The 23,639-nt window shown below is 42.3% G+C and overlaps 1 protein-coding gene across 8 annotated transcripts in view; it reads right to left on the bottom strand.

Annotated features, from left to right (window-relative positions):
• Positions 1 to 23,435, bottom strand: part of AKAP13 (A-kinase anchoring protein 13) — a 217,180-nt gene extending 193,745 nt beyond the window's left edge. For 3 of the 8 annotated variants that reach the window (XM_061999043.1, XM_061999044.1, XM_061999042.1), the window contains exons 1-2: positions 23,308 to 23,435; positions 2,640 to 2,694 (exon numbers count right to left, since the gene is read on the bottom strand). The gene's annotated coding sequence lies outside the window, so the exon portion shown is untranslated. Of the gene's footprint in view, positions 1 to 2,639; positions 2,695 to 21,082; positions 21,327 to 23,307 lie in introns of all 8 variants that reach the window. The other 5 variants (XM_061999038.1, XM_061999045.1, XM_061999046.1 and 2 more) reach the window with 3 other exon arrangements.
• Between the last annotated feature and the right edge of the window lie 204 nt (positions 23,436 to 23,639).

Genomic DNA, 23,639 nt, shown 5'->3' with positions numbered 1-23,639 from the left:
GGGGGGGAGCCTCAAACTGCTAACACTTCAGCAGTTTTTTCCTACTGTCAGTTACCTCAAGCCAAAAAAGTTAATTACCTTGCTTAATGTTACTTTTTTACTGTAATAACGATACCTTTTAGCAAAGGTATCAATCTCACAGCAGCCTTAAATGTTTTAAGAAGTAAATTGAGGATTCACAATGTGCCTCATCCCATCTGACAAATAAAGAACCCCTGAAATAAAAATGTTAGGCTTGAAGGATCACGTAAAGTTGCATTTGCTATAGTGAGACCTTTCCTCAGAACTCTGGTACAGGGGAAGGTAAAAGAGGCAAGTTAACAGAACTCCCCTCTACTTTTCACTAGCATCTCCACAAAAAGCATTTCTTTTTTTCTTTTATGTAGCACGTGCAGTTGAGCTGGGTCAACACTCCTATGTGGGTAGTTGAAAAGGGATCACCTGATCAAAGAGAAATACCCTCCCTACAAACTATACTGCTGGAACTACAGCCAAGCACCTCAGCTGCAGTGAGCACAATAGGAGCCTTCTCGAACAGCACACGTTCCGTGTCAGCAAAGCAGTGTTAGTACAAAACTCAATTCCAATAAAGGACTAATGACCCTTTGGAAAGGGTAGGGCTTCATCAGACTTCCACCACACCAAACAAAGACCATCTAAGATATTCAAACGGTTGCAAAGAAAAAAAAATTACTATATCAAAAGGAGGAAAACAGTGTCAGCTTTGTACACATTTCGTTGTTGAATAATGACAGTGTTTACCTTTCCAGCATAATGCATTACTGCTCTGGATCCAACTTTAAAGCAGAGTACACGACAGAATTAATTATGTCCTTTCCTCTTAACTACCATTCCCTGGGTTATTTATTAGCTAGGTCTGCATATATTCATAGATGTGTCTAATATACAAAGTTAAAAGGATTTAAAACTGCTGCCTAAATACTTTGCTGGTTTGCAGAGTCCTCTCTAGTCTCTGGACAGGCAGCAGCATCAATAAATCCAGCCTCAGGCTGCAAATTAGTCACTCCTTAAGCTGCACAGCAGTCAAGGGAGCTGTGGGGGAACCGCAAGCACGCTGAGACAGGCAAGTGTGTCTCAAGCAACACATTGCTGCATCCCAAGTAACAAGCTCTCTCAGACTTGTACCGTACTTCTATGTCTCTGCTAAGATCTTTTCTCTGAATTAGTAAAATACAAAGGACGCGAGCACATCCAGCTTCAGCTTTGCCACTCCACTCCTGATGAGAAGACAAAAGTCACACTACAAAGCACATCCTGAGTTCAGTACCTTGGCAAAGGAATAGCAGATAAACTCAGACAAGCTACTTAGAAGGAAAACTAAGGGGAACCCAAGAGCCTTTCTGGAGTTTCCTATTTTGATAAAATGAGATTTTATGGCTAAAGACTTACTCACTCTCCTGGGTATCCTCCCTGTAGAGGGAAAAATGCTAGGGACATGCAGACCAGGCAAGACTTCTGGCATAAGACTAGATTAATTTTATTTCACAGAAGTCTATCATCTCAAGGGACAGAGACCAGAAGTTTCCATGCTGACCATCCATTGGAGGGAGATGAAAATGGTGAGAGGGTTGATACTGACCTAGTAGCAGAAAACAGAGAGAAAAGAAAACCCTTTCACAGACACTTTACAAAGAACAGCAGCACTTTTATCTGTGTCAGCACAGATGCTGGGATATATACTCCTGTGTGAATGCTACAGTCGCTGGTTGGCCTCATCCAGGATTAAAAGCAGCTCCAACTAATACATCAAATTAGTTGCATATCTGGACATAAACTTGTTGCCTTATATCAGAGGTCAATCAAATATCTCCATCACAGAGAAAAAAAAATACAGTACATTTTAGCAGCACCTCAGCTCTTCCACCACCACCCAAAGCCACTTAGGCTCACAGGAACATCCCTGTGCTATGTAGCAGCACAGGAACTGGGTTTGCAAATGCATTTACAAGTGGACAAGACCAAATACTTGTAATAAATGCTCAGAAACCCTGTCTATCACTAATCAGCTTGAATTTAGTATCTCAGAGTTACAGATGAAGTTTAGAACATGGAAGGTGGGGGTGTTAAATTTGTTCAGATTCTACTATCCTTTGGGCTAAAAAAATCCTCAAAACTCTCAGACTTCTTATAATTTGCCCTCCATGCAAGGAACTCCTGCCAAGAACTGTTGGGGGAAAGAGGGAAGAGAAAGGGATGAAGGATGACTGTATCTACAGACTTGTAAGTATTAAGGCTTCATTTTCCTAACAAGATGACAGTAAGGGACACCAACAAAACAAGTTTACTTTCCAGAAAAAAAATTAATAAAAATACAGAGCACTTGTTGAAAAAAAATTTACAAAACCCTGAGATTATGCAGCAATATTCAGATAAAAGCTGTATTTCAGGATTCTGCACCATGTCCACTTCATCTGATTAAATTAACAATTGAAGTCGTCCTGTCATACTACAGGCACTGCCCCGACTTTTGTTTACTACGTCTTTCTAGCTTTAACCACAGCACACGCAGCACAGCTGGCAGGCAGCTCACAGTTACAACACAACATGCAGAAGAAGTTAAGATAGGGGAAGTGATTCTAAAACACCCACCAAAAAAAAAAAAATCTTGCTTCACTTACCTAAGCAAAATTGTCATTAGAGAGTTTTCAAGTACTAAAATCCAAGAAAAAAGGCCTGAAAAAACACAGAAAAAGAACAACACTTTAGTAAGTAAGATAATTCTGTCACATTTTTCATTGGGAAGATGAAAAGTCAGTGATTTAAAGAAAATGAAGTACTTTAACTCCACCAGTTGGATTTCAAATAGTTATTTGTAACAAAAAAGTGCTGTTCAGAGAGTAAAAGTATCATAAAGAATAGGGTAGATTTTCCACTGCTGCTGCCAGTATTATACCAGGGCAATTCCTCAGTTGTCAATCATGTTGGACTGCAATAAAACCAGCATTATCTAGCAGACAAGTTGAGCCCAAGGCAATTAGCTAAACTGCCCCATTTAGGTTTTCAGTCATTTGTCCCTCCCGTGGAGCAGGATTATCAGAAAGTCTGGATGAAGTTGTGGAGTAGGAAGCAAGGAGTCGTCACCCACCTCAGTGAGGCTGAAGGTGACAGGGAACCAAAAGCATTGCTTATAAAAACACCATCCAAGCCACCCCAGGGCTAACTGCAAAAGACTACAAGGCAGCACAACGTGGATCCATATTAAGCAAGCTGTGATAGACAAGACTTCATTATGGGCATAAAACTCCAAAGCATTGTGCAAGTTACTGGCAGAAATGGCATGTGGCCATCGCTGGCCTTTACCAAAATCACCGCTACCAAAAAAAGCACTCAAAGCTTGTTAAGACTCATGAATGCAGACTAAAAAAAACCCAAAACCACACCACACCACCACCAAAACCCACCCAAGCTAACTGAATATGGATGACTGCAAGCCTCCAAATCAAAGAGGGAGTTGATCACTGTTTAAGAGGAAGAAGTCATTCCTTGTTCCAAGATTAAAAACTTATAATTCTGGCCCTGGCTGAAGCACTATCATTCACTAATCTGGTACAATTTAGTCGGGCTGATCCTCTGCTCAGACAGAAAGGGCATTATCAAAAGTTCCTCTATTCATTTTGCTTCCTGTTAGCCAGTGAAAGCCCCCTTTATACGTTCCTCGAGAGGCTGTTAAAACCAGGGAAGACTTTCCGATAGAGAAGATAAGGTACTTGGATTTATTCATGAGAGGAGGAAGGGAGGTTATACAGGCTGATTACAGCTGCTTCAAAGCTGAAAAGTGGAGGTTTGGAGCAGGGAGGTGGAAGATGATGGATTTCTTATGAATAAGCATTATACCAATAGCACCATTGTTAGAACTAGGCATTACCTTTCCTGATACTCAATGAGGCAATTGAGATTTCACCCTTAAATTGGCACCACCAAATATACACATGCAGTTGAATAACTCAAAAATGCATGGACGAGACAGAATAGGGTATTTTTAAGAGACTGAGCAAATAAAATGTGCTTTTGAAAAACAATCCAAAAAAGAACAATACCCAAGACCAAAAGGATAAGCTAGCCAGAGACAGAGGGAACACAATGCCTCAGAATGCTCTCCCTATTAAAGATACTTCACATACAATTTTCAGTGTCGGATCCTGTTCTTACTGCTGACATGAGCACTCAGACTTCAATGGAGCAGTGTGGTGATTTCCACATTACTTAACATGTGTCAGCAATTCTGAACAGTTGCTTTGCAGATTCTCAGAGCTAACCAAGCAAAACGCCACCACTGAGAGCCTGGTATAGTACTTGGCGGGTGAAGAGCTGCCTGGAAACTCTATCAAGACTCTGGAAAACATTCCCCCTATTAATGTTCAAACAATCTGGTATAATTAAAACAGTTTCAAAATGTAACAAGATGGAAATACAAACAAAAACACATTTCTCAAGTTTAAAAAGGTCAAGCCAAAGCAGCAAAGCTCTACCACAAAAGTTAAGGCTAACAATGCTGGTTGCAGGGGTAAATCCTGCCTCTTCCTTCCCCTCTCCCAAACTATTCTTCTCCAAACAAGCTAGCAAAATAAAGAAGAATCGAAACATCCACAGCAGAAAATAGTATGAAGCTTTAAAAGAAAGAAACTAATTCAGCTATGCTTCATCATTACCCTACCCAGTTCAAATACCTGTCAAGCTGTCAGCCATTTTCCCCTCTGACAATGCTAAATGTGATCAATACATGCAAAAAAAAAAGAAAATGGTTTTTCAACACCCTATTATATGGACAGGAAGACTTGAAAGACAAGGTGATTCATTTTTTAACAGGTACCAGTTCAATCCAGACAGAGATGGAGAGCAAATCTCTACAGAGTAAAAAGAGGCAATAACCAAACCTAGAATGGAATCGAAACCTAACAGAGATGGTCCTCAGGTCACCCGCAGGGAGGGTGAAAAGTCAGAGATATTCATGTAGATGGGGACAAGGTTGTCAAATTATCTTTTCCTTTGCAGAATACCAATATGCAACAAAAAAGGAAAGAGTTAGAACAAAACTCAAAGCTTACTTTGATCCAGTTTCTCCTTTAGGTTATTATTAACTCTATACAAAACTTCAGCACAAACTGTACAGACACTCCAGTTTGCTCTGTGGTCACGTAATTTCTCCTCAGTGGTCAAGCAGAGAATTAGGGAACCAGGAGACAACAGTCACTTTCTATTCTGTCACCAGCCTGCATCTCTTCAGACACACCACTTAAGGCACAGCTCAGCTAGCACTCACTCTCCCTGCTTTGTGCTGCAGTAGAGATCTTGCCTGTTGCAATCACCGATTTCAGTCATGAACTACAGTGGCTTACTTGGCAAACACTCAGATTTAGTGGGTATTTCAGAAAAAGCTGCCAAGTCTACGATTCCTCACATAGTAAATAAGGGTAATATTGCTCACCTATCTTCACATGTGCTTTATCTGAAGAGAAAACACACTGTTACAAATCTACAATGCACCGGGTAACTGTACATATTAATTTACACTATTACTAAGGACAACTTTGGAATGACAAGACACAGTCTCCTTGTTCTGCACATTGTATACGATTATTGAGTCGTCCTTATCACAAAACAACTCTTGTTGCACCAATATTAACTAAAAATAAGTGAAGAAGAAAGTGCACACAAACCTTCCTATTTCTTTTCAAGTCTGAGGAACCCATTGATACTCACCACACTCCAAGGAAATTGAAAGAAATGGACTAGATGTTTGTCAACTTTTTAATTCAGCTTGATAAAGATTCACCTGCACCAGATGCTACAGGTGATGTGAGGGAGTCGAAATCTGAACAGTGTTGTCTCCTTTCAAGCCGACAGATGAGAAAACCGCAACAAGACCACGCCCACTGTTGCTATGGAGCTGGATGCAACTAATTCTGACTATGACTTAATACAGATGGCAACTTCAGGAAAGTTGAAAAACTTTACTTGGCTCTTACATTTCGCTGCCTCTTTTCTGCAATTCAAGGTTGGTTGTTGTGATGATGCTGGGTTTTGGGTCCTTCACAGGCCTGGCTATAGAGGCACAGAGGCCTAGCTTCTAGCCTCTGTACTGTTAGAAGTTACACTTGGTACAGCTGTGACTGAAAGCAATAGAAGATTTCAACAGTAGTTTCTTTGTTACTCCAAGAATCTGCATTGCCACATAAGCCTGTAGTTCAAGACTTCTGCATATATTGCGAGGGGCACGTGGCACAGATGCTCATCAGTGGCTGAAGTTCAGCACGTTCCTGAGTAGTTCTGTGGTAACCACGCTGAGGCTGTCATCGAAAGTTTCAGCAGAGCTTAGAGATGAAAGTTGGCAAAGAAATCCAAAATTCAGGGAGCAAACCTCACAGATGCAATTCAGACTTTGCAAACTTGTGACATGTTGAAAGAGTTTGGGTTTTCCATCTCATCCTCCACGGGAAGCTGCAGCACACGCTTAGCAGTGCCAGAAAGGTTAGAGGGCTGCCAGAGTGTTCACAGGAGAAGGTTTGTGTGAGAACAGAATAAACAGCCTGTACTACATTCTTGTAACCAATTAAGCAACAACTCTCCACTGAGAACACAGCACTGCCCAGCTGCTTACCTAATCCTAAACCCCTGCTTCTTGAGCTGGCTTTGAGTTTTTAAGTCGTCCGCTTCTCTTTAGAAGCAAAATATGAATGAATGCCAATTCTCCAGACATTCTGATTAAAAGGCAAATAAAAGTCCTCCAAAGACCGTTGGTACCTCAAAAGTGACTTAGTGCTAATGAGCTTTTACCAGCAAGTCTGCAAACATTAATACATGTGAGTAGTCACACTAAATCCACACAAATTACCTATCTGCAAATGGACTGAAATTACCAGTCTGAAATGGACTTCAAGCCAAGGGAAGACCAAGTCTGGAAGACGACAACAGATTTTCTCTGGTCTGCCTCCCTGCGTTAAGCTGTGTTACTCAGTGATGCTAAGCAGACGCATTTTGAATGTGCTGCTTCATCTCAAATAAAAGGGAAGAGGAAAAGGAAAAAGTCAGAAATAGTACTTATCTGAAAAAAGCAAATATTTTAAAATAAGGACTGCTACTGTTTGTAGAATGGTCTGGAAGAGAGGTACATCTGAAATTCCTTTAAATACATGTGTGGCAGCTTTTAAACTGCATGCAAGTCAATCTAACAAACAAACTTGGTTACCATTGCTCCAACAAAGCTGAGGGTCTCATCTTCCACCCCCTTCCTAAGCAAGCAAGCACAAGTTTCTGGCATAGACAGTGGCATGTGAGAGCGTAACATTCCCCTTTCCATTAACAGTCATACATTAAGCTCCAAAAATTTGCTTCACAGAAACATTTGTGCTAGTAAGACTCAATTATTTTAGTATTTGTATGACACATGCAGGAGGGGTGCATAAAAAGGTTATGGTGAGCTCATTTAAGAATTTAAACAAGCACTTGATTAAAAGATTTTGAATCATTCACACAGTTCCACTATTAAATCAGGCTTCCAAAGGAGCCTTTAAACAATAGCACAAAATACGCTGTATTTATAACAAGAAGGCAGTACTGAAGCTATCACTCTGTCTCACAGCGCAAGTCATTCACAATTACAGTTGTAAATGCATTCACAATCCTGCAGGATTAACTGGACACTTTGAATATTTACACTAATATCCTTGCCAGAGAGGCAACATCATCTCTGTCTAAATATCTAAATATTTAAAGTACTGCTTTTCATGCTAAGAAAGAGCAATTTCTTCAAGAACATCCAAGTTTAAGTGCTCCAGAACAGTACTTGGTAAAATAGGGACAATCTTTTGTATTTACTTATTTTTATACCAGGCCACCTGGGCTGGCACACAAGTATTTTGCTATGCCCCCAAAGCTTCGGAGACAAACTCAGCTTACAACATGACCACACATCTCTCAATTATAATTTCATACTAAGTTCACATACAGCACAGCAATTTTCTGCTTTCTTGCTGCTTGCATACATATACCTTTTTTTTTCCAAACCTCACAGCCCACTTGCAATGATGACCATCTCTCAAGGGAGAAAAAGCAGGGGACTTTGAAGAGATCACACGAGGGGAGCTCCAATTCTCTGGTACCTGCATCCTCTCACTACCTGCTTCCTTCCTCCCCATCGCTTTTTCTTCCACATCACAGGCTGCTCTTGGTAGCTCAGCCCAATGAATGTGAGCCAAGATTTCCTTTCAAAATAACTACTCCATGATCATTTTGGCTGTGAGCATCACCCACAGAAACATTCCTGTTTATATATCACCCTCACTCCTGCATCATTCTTTCCCCAAATAAACTCATGGGCTGCTGATACAAGGTCATAAAGTTCAAGGATACAAAAAACTCCATAACAGGATACTCTCCCACTGCATCCATCTATATTCCCAGAGCAAGGACATGATGAGTCAGTCTCCCAATATAAGTGGTTTCAAGCATTTCTGACAGCATTACTTAAATGACAATATTTCATTTCCTGCAGCCATTTTATTGAGAGTGCTCAAGTATTAATGAAGTGCTTCAACACTCTCACTCTCTGGTGGAGACATGGAGTGCCAGCTGCTCAAGGGTGACCACATAACTGCTCTGCTCACCAACACAACCTAAGAGAAGAGGTTTTGCACCACATGAAAGTTTGGGGGTGAGAAACATGAGCTACATTAACAAATACCACCCAACCCCGAGACGACAATGGGAGCCTTCCCTGAGCAGAACCAGTAGCACGTCCCTGAGCAGAACCAGCAGCACGTCCCTGAGCAGAACCAGCAGCACGTCAAAGACCACTATAAAACTTACCCAAAAAAAATCCAAACAAGTAGTTATCTTGGCATTTCTGAAGAAGTGGAGGTTCAGATAGTTTTGCTTTGCTGTTACAAAGCCAAGCCATGGCAGCAGTGCCATCAGCAACACATCTCCTGAAATCTCTTTGGTTTTAAACCCTTAAATTAAACTTTGCTGCTGTACTTTCTTTCAAAGCTACGCCTCACCTCCTCATCCACATGTTCTTACAAATCTATTTGTAGCACTGGTTTTCCTGACTACGGCTAAGACTGAACACCTGCATCACTGCAAATGTAATTATGGCAAAATACCACGGCTATTTGTAGACTTCCTGTTCATCAAATAATATTAGTATACCTTTGCCTTGAGCAATTATTTACAGGGCTGGAAATCCTGAAGAGACACTTAGGGACATAGCAAAGTCCCTCTTCCATTATGCGATGATGCTTTGTATTGTTGCTTTTCAAGTGACTCAAGAGGGGAAAGCAAAATCATCAGAATAATTCTTTATACATCTGTCCAATGAAAAGGAGAAAGAAAGTAATTAATACAGTTAAAACTCTGCATTAGCTTGCTTCAATTGAGACAGGGAGGCAATTTTACACTTCAACTGAATTGAGAGCTCAAACTCAACTTCAGGCTCCAACACAGGCTTTAAGTCAAATTCCTAAGCAGAGGAAAACCCTTATTAGTCTGTCTTCATTGCAGTTTTAATCTTAGTTAATTCTGAGGATGTAATTTGTGTTAATGATAACCCACTTTTTTGCATGTAGAATTATTCCCTGGCTAGCAGAGTTAAGGTTTCCCTTAGAGAAATAATATTTCACATATTGACAGCAAAGGAAAAACAAAACAAAACAAATCACTGAAAGCTTTAAAAACACACAAAAACACTTTCATAAACGCACTGCAACCAGTTATATCAATCCATCTGATGTATCCCAACTCATCAAAACCTGGCCCTGCAGTCTCACTTTAAAGCAATACTATGTACTAGAAAGATTTTTCATTTGTTTAAAAACTGACATTTCTCTTTCACCACACATACACATGAGAGGGGAGGAAGAAGAGATGAAAATGGTTGATACTTCTAACTTTTAAAAAGGAACAAAAGCATCCTGTTCCCTTTCCTTTTCATTTTTCCACATTTATGATTAAAAATACAAGCAGAAAAGTAAAAATACCTTGTAAAGATGCCATCTCAATTTAAACTTCCACTAACATGACAAAACTCATTAACAATTTCTCTAGTTGAAAGGTAAAAGACTCTAACACACTGTCTATTAGTGTCAAAACTGTCAAAGCTGGCAGTACACAACTCACATCAGCACGAGCAGCATTTACATCCTGTAACCAACCTGAAGCTATGAAGCCCAGGTTATTACCTCTCCCACTTGTGAAATGTTCATTATGTATTTCCTACATTATTTGCATGGTTTCCTATGTTTTGGGTCATTTTTTCCCTTAGTAAAAAGCTAATGAGATCTCCTACTCCAGCTTGAGAACAAACCAGAGTGAATTATGAGGGTGGTTTCCTACCCTCCTTTCCACACTTTTGAGTCTTTCCCTTCACTCACACTCCTCTATAAGAGGAGTAAAAAGCAGTTCAATTCTTATCATCCATCTCCAAGCCTGCAAACCAACACGACCTTTCAAGAGAAGCTTATACCCTGCCAGAACCTATTCGTATAATCTGAATAGGAGAGACGAGGAACGGTTATGCATTTGCCAAGCGAGGGGCTGGGATTTGAGAGTGAAACCCAAGATGCACAGACCAGAAGAGTAGGACTCTGACAATAGTATGAGATCAGGTCTATCCTGTGTCAGGTCTTGCAGCCACAGGCTGGCAGAGGAACACCAGATATTTTAACAAACTTGCACTAAAATCATCATGAAGTGGGGGAAAAAAAAAAGTTAATTACACATTTCAGCCTCTAGATTTGCCTCCATTTTGTGTGGTGCATACATGCAAAAGTTAAGGAGAGGGTTTCCAGGACTCTGCAGCATTTACAGTCCCACACCAAGCCATGCTTAAAGCAGGCAGCTGCACAAGGGAAGCAAACTGAAGGGACAGACAGATGTTTCCATTCACACACACTGCCAAGGAGCTGGGAATGTACCTTGGCATTATTTACATTTCACAGAATCAAGTAATAACCATGCCACGAGCAGTTTAAAAAAGGAGAACACAGCACAGCAGAGGAGTATTTCATCATCACCTTCATTGAGGGGCCAAAAATGAAAAGCTTTTTTTATTCCAGTTCTGGAGCTTTGCCTTGTTTCATTTTGCCCACTGTTACCCATACGAGACACTCTCATCTTCAGCGTCTGCTCGAAGGAGGGCCCCGAGTTAATAACCTGACATTGCTGTTTTGTAAGAGGAATGCTATACGATTGCTTCTGGGGCACCAGGGACGGTTAACTGTGCAGTTCTTGAACCACTTGAACTTTCTGCTTCCATTTTCCAGGGAAAAAAAATTATTTTTCATCAAGCACAGAGGACAGTTTCTCCTTCAGCAACTGTGCCACAAATCAAACGCTCCAAAGACCAAATCTGGTGCTGTTGGCTTAAAAAATACCCCTTAGAAATGGTTGGGAGGGTGCATTTCAGAGGCATTCATCCAAACCTCAATCCTGAGACCCAACGGGTTTGAGAATTAGCTGCCAGATCCAGTCTGGCAACTAGAACAACAGTGCTGTCCCATCCACCCCAACACACTGGAGTGGTATCACTGTCTCCAGGTTCTCCCTGCAGCAAGAGTTAGGAAGAGCGATGGGAAAAGCATCTTTTTCACACAACCTTTATGATACACAAAGTCCTTTCTGAGCCCATAGCCGAGGCATAGAGAGGAAAAAAAGAGCTAATGCTACGCATTTCTATTAAGTCCATACTTCTAAAGAGCTTTTAAAGAGGTTCTGTACTTCAAATATTTAATTTACACACTCTGTATCGTGTTTCTTTTAATGTGTCATGCTGGTGAACACTGCCCAGACAGGCTAACTTTACTGCAAGTGAGTGCAAGGTTTCCCTCCTGCCACCACAACAGGACACCTTCCTTCCCAAAGTAAACCAGACACTAATGCTATTTATGGATCCCATTGCAGAACCAGACAGGCTTCCTAGCCACTATTCATCAATGTGCAAATAGGTTTTATTTCATTGCAGAGAAAGGAGATTTAAAAGAAGAAGAAGGAGAAAAAAAAAGTCCTACAGTTTTGCCTTCTTAAAAGAAATATACAGTTGATGATCTATAGTTGGTTTATCAATATAGAACAGTAATACCTGCAAATAAGGGCTGATCACAACTTCTTTAGAGATCACATGATTTTTTAATTGGCAAATTCAAATTAGTTCCTAAAGGATCATCAGAAGAAACCAAATATCCATGGAAAAGAAGGCCAGATGATGTACCCAGCGACAGACTTCCAGAGAAACATCGGCTCCATCACTCCCCCATGCCCTGAAGCAAGGCAGGGAGCTGTGAAATCCTCCTTATTTTGCAGAAAAGACACCATCAGTTTCCAGAGGTACATAGTGGGATACACTCACCAACACTCATCAGCACTACTTTTAAACATTAATATTGCAGAGTCCTCTGACTTTCCCTGCTAACTTTTTGGGGTTTTAGTGGGAAGTAAAACTCTGTTCTTACAAGTATTTTCATAGAAGCACCTTTGCATTTAAAATGCCAACTGTAAATGCATCTGCTGTTGAGATAAAGCACCCACAAGCACGTAATGTGATATGCAAAAAGTTTTACAAAGCTCTCGAAGAGCCCAAGGACATTTGGAAGGGTAGACATAGGTTTAGAAAGAGTCTTAACATATCATCAGCAAAAAACAATTCTATTCTTAGATAGCTCCCTTTGGTGTTTCCTATAATCTTCCTTTTTTTTTTTTTTCTCCCACTCCTTTGAGAAAGTAAGTTGTTTGGTTATTAGGTGAAAAAAATGGAAGAACCTGTTCTGCAAGGCATATGAACAAAGCAATATCTTCCAAAAAAAGAAAAGCTCATTCAAAAGTATGTAAATATTAGGGCTGGGAACACAAACAATAAAACCACAGGAAACACAAGAAATTAAGAACAGATCAGGACTTATTCGATTTCCTGGCTGCTGGATACATAAGCACATTTCTGAGTTGGACATATAAGACAAGTTTTATTTTCCAAATAACAAGCATAAGGGAATTGACATAGATAAAGCCAATGCCTGTTCTGATCCTGCCTGTGCTCCTTAGCAGGCAAGGATACTGCCCACCAACCAAGGCAACGACACCAGGACTGGCACATCACGGCACTGGTGCTCAGCATCCTGCAATAAGCAGTGAATTCATGTTTGCTAACTTCAAGGAGAAGATGGCAAACAAGGTTGCTCCTGTATCTTTACAGTATGCTGCTTACTGCCCAGGACACATGTAAAAGTCTGCTCTTGAATGAAGAATGGCTTACTGACACTGAAGCTGGGCAAAAAGCAGAGGTGATAATTAGTTCCCAACATGCAGGGTGGTCCATGCCATGGCCACCCCACAACTCTCCCTGGCTGGAAGGCACATATCTATAGCTTGTCACTGCATTCCCCAGCTCGGGCATCTTCCCAAATTCCCTGTTGCTGCTAGGTTCTCATCCAGCAGCATCCCAACAGCTTGCTCTTTCCTTTCCATCATGGGAGAGAGATTTTTTTCTTTGCCAACTGGCCAGAAATGACACAGTCCCAACTAGACAAGAGTTCTACGTGTCTTGTGCAGGAGTTCCAAACGCTGCTCACAGCCACCTTACCACCACCACACTGCAACAGCTCCTTGCTCCACATTGACTTCCAAAAGCTAAACCAAGTCTTCTCCATTCTCAAGTTATCCAGTGGCTGAGATTTAGCCTTAACTAAGAGTAAAAAAAAATCCCATAAAGACCCCAATTTCTATCCTTCAATGCAAATACTGAGTGATGTAGCATTCCCAAAGACAAAATGTTACATGACTTAAAGCATGCTTCCTCCAAAATGGTCTAAGTTTCTCTTGGCACTGAAACATCACAAGCCCAAGGCATAAATACACACAGGTATTTATGCAAACAGTATTATTCTTTTTTAATCAATATCAGAAGCACTGATGAGACTAGGTTTTTAGTAGAATTTGGCAAAAGTTTTACATATTAGTTCCTGGGAAGGGGAGAGGGGGAGAAATGAAGTCTGTTCTAAGCAGAGCATAAAATACTTTCTAGGTTTACACTCACTTGATATCTTTTATAATTTTCAGGCATTTCAAATGCTCAGTCTGTTTATATAATGCAATTGTGTAGTAACTGTGTGATTGCCATTTATCTGTCATGGTGACATAATTGACAAAGCAGAGGTGATGGGTCACAAGCAATCCAGTTGAGAAGGGTTAAAAAACCCAGGCTTTGTAGTTTCAGGAAAATATGTACATTTTCAGGCATTTTCTTTGCCACAAGTCCCCTATTCTCAAGTAGTTTTGAAATTTCACTTCAAAACTTGCTCTAGACTGTGTTCTCCTTCTGTACACTCGCTGTAAGTTGTTGCTGGGATAGGATCTCTTATTAGTCTCAAACAGCTCAATGACTTCTGAACTTTGAGATTATAAAGCAAGAAAGTTACTGAATACTCACACGCAAGTCAATTGGCTAAGAAAAAGCAGCACAAAGTCCTGCCAAAATCCCAGCTAATCTGATAAAGGAAAAACCAGGGAGGTCTAAACACTAAACCCCACAGTTTAAGTAGAGCCAATTCCAACTGCAGAAGGAAGCATATCACATTTAGCAGTGTACCTCTCCTTCAGATATGACACCTGAACAGACAACACTTTACTACCTTAAAGGTACTGCCCATACATAAATTCTAAGAGAAAAACTTCTAAAATACAGGCAAACTTGTGACTGACATGTATTTCATAGAGATTGGCAAATGCTCTTTGCAGTCTGACTGGAAGGAGAGAGAAGCAGATGAAGACGTGACATGCAGCCGGTTAACACTTCAGTACTTGTTTAATTCTCCCTCTTTCAATGCACTTCACAAACAACTAATCCTCTTAACATCCATGCAAGCATATTTATTATCCAGAGTTTTAGCCTGTAAGCTCTTCAAGCAATGAGCAAAGAACTTTTTCTGGTTTAATATATGGCTCATGAAAATTGGGACCGAGGCCATTTCAACTGTGAAACAGCTGCTAAGAAATCAGTTCCCATCACTCCACTCCCCTCCAGCATCTTACAAAGAAGATGAGCAAGACATCAACTCAAGAACATGCTTTTAACCTAGTTAAGTGCTCAAATCTCAGTCTCTGTGCTCCATATACCCTTCTTCAGTCTATACTGCCAAAAGACTCAGGCAAAAATTTCTTAGTAGCACTGGCCAGGGCAGAAAAATAGCTCCAGATTTTGGAGACTGCCCAAGTCCCCATTGAAAAAGCAGATTCACACTCCTGTGCCCAAGCCAGCAGGACTCCGCAGAGCCACCAGCACATTGGGTACCAAAGCAGCCCCAGTACCTTCCCACGATTGACCTGAACATATACTTATTTACCTGTTCACAACTTCACTACTTAGTATAGAAAAACCTGCACTTAACAGGAACATTTGCAGCAATGTTTCACAGCAATGTTTCACCTTTCATCATACAAAAGTGTAAAGAGTCACCTGGACCTTGTGAAACAAATATTCGTGACACCAAACTTCCTTCAGTGACAGCACATATAAAAAGGGTTTAGTCTTTATTTATCTACTTGGCTGAGACAACCTACCTTCTTTGCAGCTGCTAGGTGAAGAGAAACTATAAACATTTACATGTAATGCAACAAAAGGTTTGCTCACCACCTCTTGTGTTCCACTGTGTTCCTCAGACGCTGATCACTCATCATAAAAACGGGTGGAGAAACTGCAAACCAGTCAGTGATGGAAAAACTGACTCCCATGTTCACAAGAAGCTCCTGCACAAGCTGAAAACCCCACTGAAATGAGGTGCTGTCATTACTTGCTAGATGGGAAGTCTTTTAGCTACCGATGCAAACCCATCTGTGACACAGCATGTGAATCAACATGTTTTATCTCCAGAATCATCCTCCACACCAACCTAAAGACCTTCAGATCAGACTATGGAAACTGTTTTAATCTAGGTCACACATAAACTCATTTTCTCCTGTTTGGTTTTAAAACAACTAAAATCCAGTGTTCCTCACATAAGAAGTGCAGATTTTAACATGTCCAGTGCCACTAGTACTGCAGCCTTGCTGCTGAAGTGAAAGATTTATGGTAGCAGGGAACAAAAGTATGACAAAATTCATCATGTAACATCAGAAGTGGTACATCACTTAAGCCTCATTGCTCAGCTGACTCAAAGTGATATTAACTCAAAAAAAAAGGGCAGGTTCCAGCTTTGCTGCTGTTCTGCTTGTGGGTCCAGCAATAAGGAAGCATGCTGTGTGTAAGTGCATGTAGCAAAATAAATTGTTTTGTATAAGGGTCAAATCTAGCCATCCTGTCTCCCCTTCTCCCCCAAAAAATAAATCACTTCCCCCTTTCCTTTAACACCTGCTTCCTCCATCAGAGCATTCATTGTCCCTGTGTTATTATGGGACTGAGGGCTTCAGCATCCCAGAGGAAACTCAGGAGGGAAACCAGTGTACGAAGCAAGCAAGGCTCCCATTCACTTCAGCAGTCTCACACCTCAGCATCCCCTGTTTTCCTTCTCTTCCTATTGACATCAGCTTCCAAGATTCAGATGGGTATTGAGAGCATATCATATGTGCCAGGAAGCCAAATGTGCCACACATCCTGGTATTGAACCTCACAGTGCCCATGGACACTGTTGTGGGTTGCCTGCCTTGCTCTTGCACCTCACCAAGGACTCACATCCAATGCTGTGGGGCAGGAAATGAGGTCAGACAGACCGTGGCCTGACCCAGCAGAGTTTTTCATACAGTTACACTGAAGGGAGCAACTCCATACAAGCAGCATCTCTGCATTCCCCTAAAACATGGCAGGAGCAGAGAAGCATCCCTCCCGCAGCCCAGCATCAGGGACACTGAGAAAAGTGTCTTTGGACAAACCCACCCTCAGCATCAGCTTCCATTAGGAGGCTTTTACCTCCTACATGAGGTCATTGTGCAGATTCACAAACAGCTCCTTCAGTCTTCCCTACACTGAAAACAGGGATACCTGCAAGAGTCAGCCAGTATCTGTGCGTGACACATGTCAGGTGTGTTAATTCATGGAAAAAGAAAAGGTGAGTCAGTAGCTTGAGTCTGAGGACAGTCCGGTTTAGAACAGCTGCTCTGTGCCAAAATCCTTGTTTGTAATGGTTTTATTAAATGCAGCATTCAGACTTACAGAGCAGTAACACCACTGGGGGCAGAGACACATTGGGAAAGAGATTTACTTTCCCAAGTAACTTTGCCAGAAACCTCAGATACAATTTAGATGAAGCTACAAAGTACATCACAGGCTTTAACATAACTTACTGCTCAGATTTGCATTAGTCATGGGTGACAAAAAGCACAGGGGATTCAAACATGACACATTGGGTAGTTTCTCTCAAAGTTCTGAGCATCAGCATCAAATGATGTAACATCCTTCTGCTTTAAGATGACCACCTCAAATCATATTTGTGGAGAATGGCTCATCAAAATTCAGCTTAATATTTAAATAAGTAATTAATAATTTATTTCGTTTTCACTCCCACTCAGAAATAAAACCTGAAGTAGCTGCTACAAAACAAAATCCTTAAATTCTTCCTTTTACACTGGATCGGGCTTATCCCAGTGGTCCTGTCACACTGTAAATAATATCCCAAGTTGAACAACAATCTGGGGAGATCTCACTGCAACATTAAGTTAAAAATGGTGTAGCAAAAAGAGTAAAGGGCAATAACTTTTGTGACAGGTAGACAAGCCACCTGAATGAAGTAGAAAAAAATACACCAACAGAGACTAGAAGCAGTCAGAAGTTACTCTGGCAAATACTAATCACTTTGCCAGAGTACTAATCACAAGTGCTTGAAACTAATGGATCAATTTCAACTACCTGCACTCATACATTTCCCAGAGTATTTCACAAGAGCAATCACATAGGACCCAACTCACTGATATGAGTGATCAGTTGCGATTCCACCATCCCCACGGAAATCAAAAGGCAACTTCACGCAAGGATCAAACGTATGAGAAAATTGAGACAGACCAGTTGCCACACTTACTGATTACAAAATTATCACTAGTTTTAGCTGAAAGACAAGAGTAGCCAGATGGGAAAATAATTTAGTACAAAGAATTTAAGGAGTCATCAGGAAAAAAAAATCTGAATGAAGAGACTGGATCATTTTTTAAAGAAATATAAAAGTGAATTCCTGGTCCTTATGAAGAGGGGATAGATTCAAAGAAAATACAGTGGTCAAGGAGGAAAACCCTTGTTAAATGAACCCTTTCTACAGAATTAGAAGTTAGCTCATGAAAAAGTACCATTCTGGATGCTGCAGCCAAGGCCAGAAATCAAGGTTCTCTATGAATCGAGGAAGCCCACAAGACCCATTGGAAACCCTACAGGAGGCTGCCCAGAGGCACCAAACCCAGCCTCACACTGGAATATACTGTATTTCAAGCTCTCAACACAAGTGCTGCAGGAGGTGCTGACAGTAGTTTGAGGGGTATCTTTTCCTTACACTTACTCCACTTCCATGTGCAACATTTGAGAAGTTCCCAGTGAGCCTTTGTGACAGGTCAGTGTTTGGACTGCGAGTATTACATCACTGTGCCAGCAAGTAATTTAGGGTTATTTCACCCATAATAAAAATCATCCAATCAACTCTTGAGCAACTGATTTTTATCGAATTTTTTGTATTTTAAATATATAAAATAGTCTTGTTAGACTGCCTGACCATGTCACAACATGCCATGCATTACAGCTACATCAGAATCAAAGCCTGCTTTTTGCAGGATATCACACTGCATACTTTCTGAAGACTGTTGATTACTTAAAAATATTTGTGATTACTCTTTCTTCCCCTTATTCCTCAACAACTTAGAAGCATACCTAAAATGGTTATAATAAAAATATATTATAAAAGTGGCAGGGCTTATTTTTGGAGAGAATATGTATCTTCACTCTAGACAGAAATGATCGCAGTCTTGGGGAACTTAGAAAGGAAACATTTTGACTTCTAACTCACTGGATTATCTTAGAAACAAATCTATCTCCCATATAGCCTTCTCATGCTATAAAACAGGGCCGGGCACCCACAGTCAGATGCGTTCTTTGCAACCAGAAAAGCACTTCCAAGGGTGTAGCTCCAGGAAAATTTCTCAAAGTGGAAGCACCAGAGCCCTTGCCACAGTAGCTGCTCATAAGACCACGAAGGCACACGAGTCAGGGAACTGATCCAGGTAAAGAATTAACTCTTTTGCTGAACTGATCCAAGGTATGAATTTTACAGAAAAAGCATCCATATTTTATTCTTAGCTGTAATCCATTTCCCAATCTAGTTGGCTCAACAGACCCACAAATCCCAGCATGGCAGAGCTGGGAAAGAGACTGCTTACATTGACACAAAAAAAGAGATCACAAAACTTCAGCTTGAGTTTAAGATGACACTGAAAAACTTTTACCTATTGCCCACTTCCACCAATGGGCTCTGGAAGGGCATTAAACTGTTCACAGGACCTGTCACATAGCAGCATATCTGTCACGTAGACATCAACAGAGGAGTCATCCTATTTCCGTGACAAAGGTCCATAAATAGAGAGATACATCTTTTTGAAAGAGAGCTCTATAGTTTGACTGCAGTAGCAAGTTCCCAGAGTAGCTACTTTCCCTGGAGTGCTGCCATCGTATTTTCTTATCACTAATCAAAGTAAGTAACCAGCTAACTCCCAGTGATGTGCTTTGCCTTCTAGATCTGCATAAAGGTCATTTGCAAGGCAGAAAGGCAGGTTTTAATAAATAAATTAGTTAAAAAGAAGACATTATGCCACATCCACAGCTTTGCTTCCAAAAGTAACTAAAAAGTGCAATGCCAAGCTGGAACACCATGACTGAAGTGTTTGACTATTCAGTAAGTACAAGGAGTGGCCAATTCCCTCCCCAGAGCAAGATTGTTGACAGCTGTTTTAGACGAGAAAAAAGTGAAGCATGACTAAGCTATTCATAAAAATCTCATTGTATCTCCCACTCTAACAACTTTTGATCTAGAAGAAGTGCAGTGCTTCCTGGAAGTGACTGTTCAGGTGGTACATGCCAGCCCTGAACCAGGCTCCCTGTGGTATTATATCCCCCGTGGCAAACCCCTTATCAGCAAAGCCAAACTGCATCTACACCCAAAGCTATCAGTTGCTTCAGAAAGTCACTCATTCCCTTTATCTATCTTACAGGTGATCAATGCAAGCAGGAAAACCCATGAGCACTTGGCATGGAGCATCACCCTGTAATCACAAGCTGCAGGCTGCAAGGTGCTTCCCACCCAGGTTTTCCTCAACCAACCTTTTGTGTGCCTGCAAACATTATCCTCCAGCTGGAAACCACACAAACTGCCAACTCCCTGTCCAGAAGGCTGGTAAAACATGGGGTCAGAGTCACTCAGGGAAGGCATATTGTAGTTACGGCCTCCTGGACTAACACACTTCCAGCAGCAGAGCAAAACCAAAACCAAATACTTTCTCCCTGCTAATCAGCGATGTGGTTTAGTTTACTTCAGGCTATTTATTGCTTGTGTGGGGAACCCCTATAGAAATAACATCTAATAGCACTCAAGTAGATTGTAGAGATAACTGGCTACAGTAATAAGTAGAAAAGCTTCCAAGCTGCTTCAAGGACTGTTTTATAGGCAAGTGGATCACCACTAAACACAAGGCAGGGAAAGCCGATACGTTGGTGTCCTGGAAACAGAAAAGGAATAGGTACAGCAGGCATGACCACTTCTACCAACAATTTTTTTGTTAAGTAGTTCACTATCAAAACTTACTATGCTAGCAGAAATTTACACAAAAGCACCCAATGCCTTTGTAACACAGGAGTGTGTGCATACAATCAGTAAACCTACTATTTTTTTTCCTTTAGTATAACTTATTGACCCCTGCCTTAATTCACGCTTTGGATAGAATAACCAGACTCCTTTAACAGTACTTAATCCTCCTCTTAGCACAGGAGCGTACTGTAGAACAGAGCACAGCTTACTGAGGAGTATATGCTGCTATAAGATTAGTAACAAGTTCTGCATAGGCCTGAATCTCAAAGCTTCTCTACACGTGTTTAAAAACATCCATCATTGGACAGTACCTGGCAAAGTTCTGTTTCTATGAGAAGCTTTGACTTCACTGAATTTTCCTCCTTTGATGCTGTGAAGCTGTAAATCAGCAACATGGAACTTCTGCCTTTCTCTCTGGCTGCAGTCCTTGGCTGGACTCCGTTGCTCCAAATACACCGTGTCCTCACCTCTGGGCTGGCCATCCCTTGGCCGTCGGAGCCGGGCAGGAGGCGCAGGCAGGAACGTCTGTCACGCAACGGGGCATGGCCACGCTACCTGCAGAAGACTCATCATGCAGCCTACCTACAAAACCTGTTTGCCTTACAGAACTCAACATCCATGCCCTTCTAGCAACAGCCCCAGGCTAGCCTGTCTGCCCAGCACCTGGCAGCACTGGAAGGTCAGACAGGAGATGTATTAGGCTCAACCCACGAATGCGGAAGATAGGTACATGCTTGAACTCATGCCAAGGGGACAACACATGCCCAGATGATCCTCACCTTGCTTAACACACCCTTACCCTGCCATCAGGCTTGTAAAAAAAAAAAACAGCCCAACAACCAAACCCACAAACCAACCAACCCCAAGCATCCAAGCAGTCGTCACTATGGAGGTGACAGCCTGGACCAGAGTGAGACAAAGCACAACAAATGCTCCTCTAGAACAGACAGCAGCTTCTATCCACAGACACGGAGCTTATGAGGTGAACAACAATCTACCCCCACTACTAAGGTATCTCTGTAAAAGAATAAACTTTGTCTAACACGGTAATAAGTGAATCATTAGTACCTTACCTTTAAGGAACTATGTGGAACATGGTTCACCTCTGCAATTCCACAATAGCTCAGCAAGGGCGTGCAAAACGTGGAAAACACACCCAGCAAGAGGCTGAGTTTAAGCTGAAGAGAGTCACCACAAACAGAAATAATGTGGCTTGGCTCTTTAAGACTGATTAGATTACATTAGCCAAAACTCCCAGCACACAAGACATTCATGGATCTCAGACCAACTGTCTAAACTCAGCTCTGAAGCTACATGCTTTACATATTTCTACTGCATCGCATATCTCCATGAGTACCTAAAGTTTTACAGCTGATGAAGATTACAGAGAACACCACAGCAACCAACTGTCCTACAGAAGCACAACATTTCTAATGCCTTTATCAAAGTCCCTGTCTGGTTACTCACAACAGAATAGGTACAGCAAGCTCTTCAAGAAAAACAAAACACAACAACACTTTTTAAAGAAAAAGAAAAGAAAAATTAACTTTTTTCAGCTTGTGAGCTCCAGTTAAAGTGAAGCCTGGTAAAGGACACTGGAGCAGAAGTAACTACAGAGGTCAGCAAAACCGATCGCTACTAATCCTAACTCCTTTATATGACTTGCGGGGATAACACCGTCACAGAAGGTGGATTAATAAACCCCAACAATTTACAGGTTAACAAACAACTACCCTTTCTCAATCCTCATCCAGAAACTCTCACATTTGCTTCAAAAGAAGAGCATCTCCACTTGAAAAAACAAAACAAAAAAAAACACCCATGTTTTCAAGCAATGGAGTGAATTCATAAAACAAGCCCCACGGCAATGACCCTCTGAGGAACTTCAAAGGCCCACTCAGACCCAAAGGTGAGAAAAACCAACAGCGGGCGGTTGCTTAGGAGACTCTGATATAAAGCCCAGGTTACTTTTTTTTGCAATAAATCGAGGCACACAGTCACTCCAGCAAGGTTGAAGGGGTTGGGGTGGGCTCTTTTTTTTCAGATCAAGATATCAATAACTCCAGTACATTGGAAGCGGAGTGAGGCTGGGGTGAGGAGGTGGCCGGGCACACAGCCGGGGACCCCCGCGCCCATCTCCCCCCGCGCCGCGGAGCGCGGCCGCCAGCCCCACGCCGGCAGCGGGGGGACCGCGCCCGGCCCCGGCCCGCAGACAATAGCGGCGGGGAGCAGCCGCGCGAGGAGATACACCGAACAAATGAAAATACAAGTAACAGCAATGAAATGAAAAGGAATAAAGACACGCGAAGCAGAGGGGCCGCCCGCAGCGCTCCCCGCTAAGTTGCACGGAGAAAAAAAAAAACCACTGAAGAAGAGCGGGAGGAAGGGCGGGGGAAGCGTGCGAGGACGCGGGAAGGGGAGGGGGGCTTCTCCACACACCCCCCCCCCCCGGCGAGAGACCACCCCTCCACCCCGGCCAGGGGCCTCCCCAAACTTTCCCCCACCCCTTCGCCCAACTCCGGCGGGACAGACTCACCGCGAGGGCCCGGCGGGCGGCTTCGCCCCTGGCAGCGGGGCCGGGAGGGAAGGGAGAGGGAAGGGGACGGGAAGGGGGGGGAAGAGGGCGGCCGGGCCGGGTGCTCTCCGCCCGGGGAGGCGGGCAGGAAGGAGGGCCGGGGGCTGTGGGCTTGCAACCTGAGCACCGCGGCCGCCGTGCCCGCCCCCGCGCCGCCCGCCAGCCCGCATGCGCCGAGCCGAGCCGAGCCGAGCCGAGTGGGGCGGCCTCCGGACAGCAGGCGGGCGGACGGGGGAAGAATGGGGTTGCTGCATGGCGGAGTTGGTACCACCGAAAACTTGGTCGGGGATGAG

This window comes from Colius striatus, chromosome 7, assembly GCF_028858725.1.
Source record: "Colius striatus isolate bColStr4 chromosome 7, bColStr4.1.hap1, whole genome shotgun sequence".
Lineage (NCBI taxonomy): Eukaryota > Metazoa > Chordata > Aves > Coliiformes > Coliidae > Colius > Colius striatus.
The sequence above is the reverse complement of the archived record's forward strand: the minus strand, read 5'-3'. Positions and strand labels throughout refer to the sequence as shown.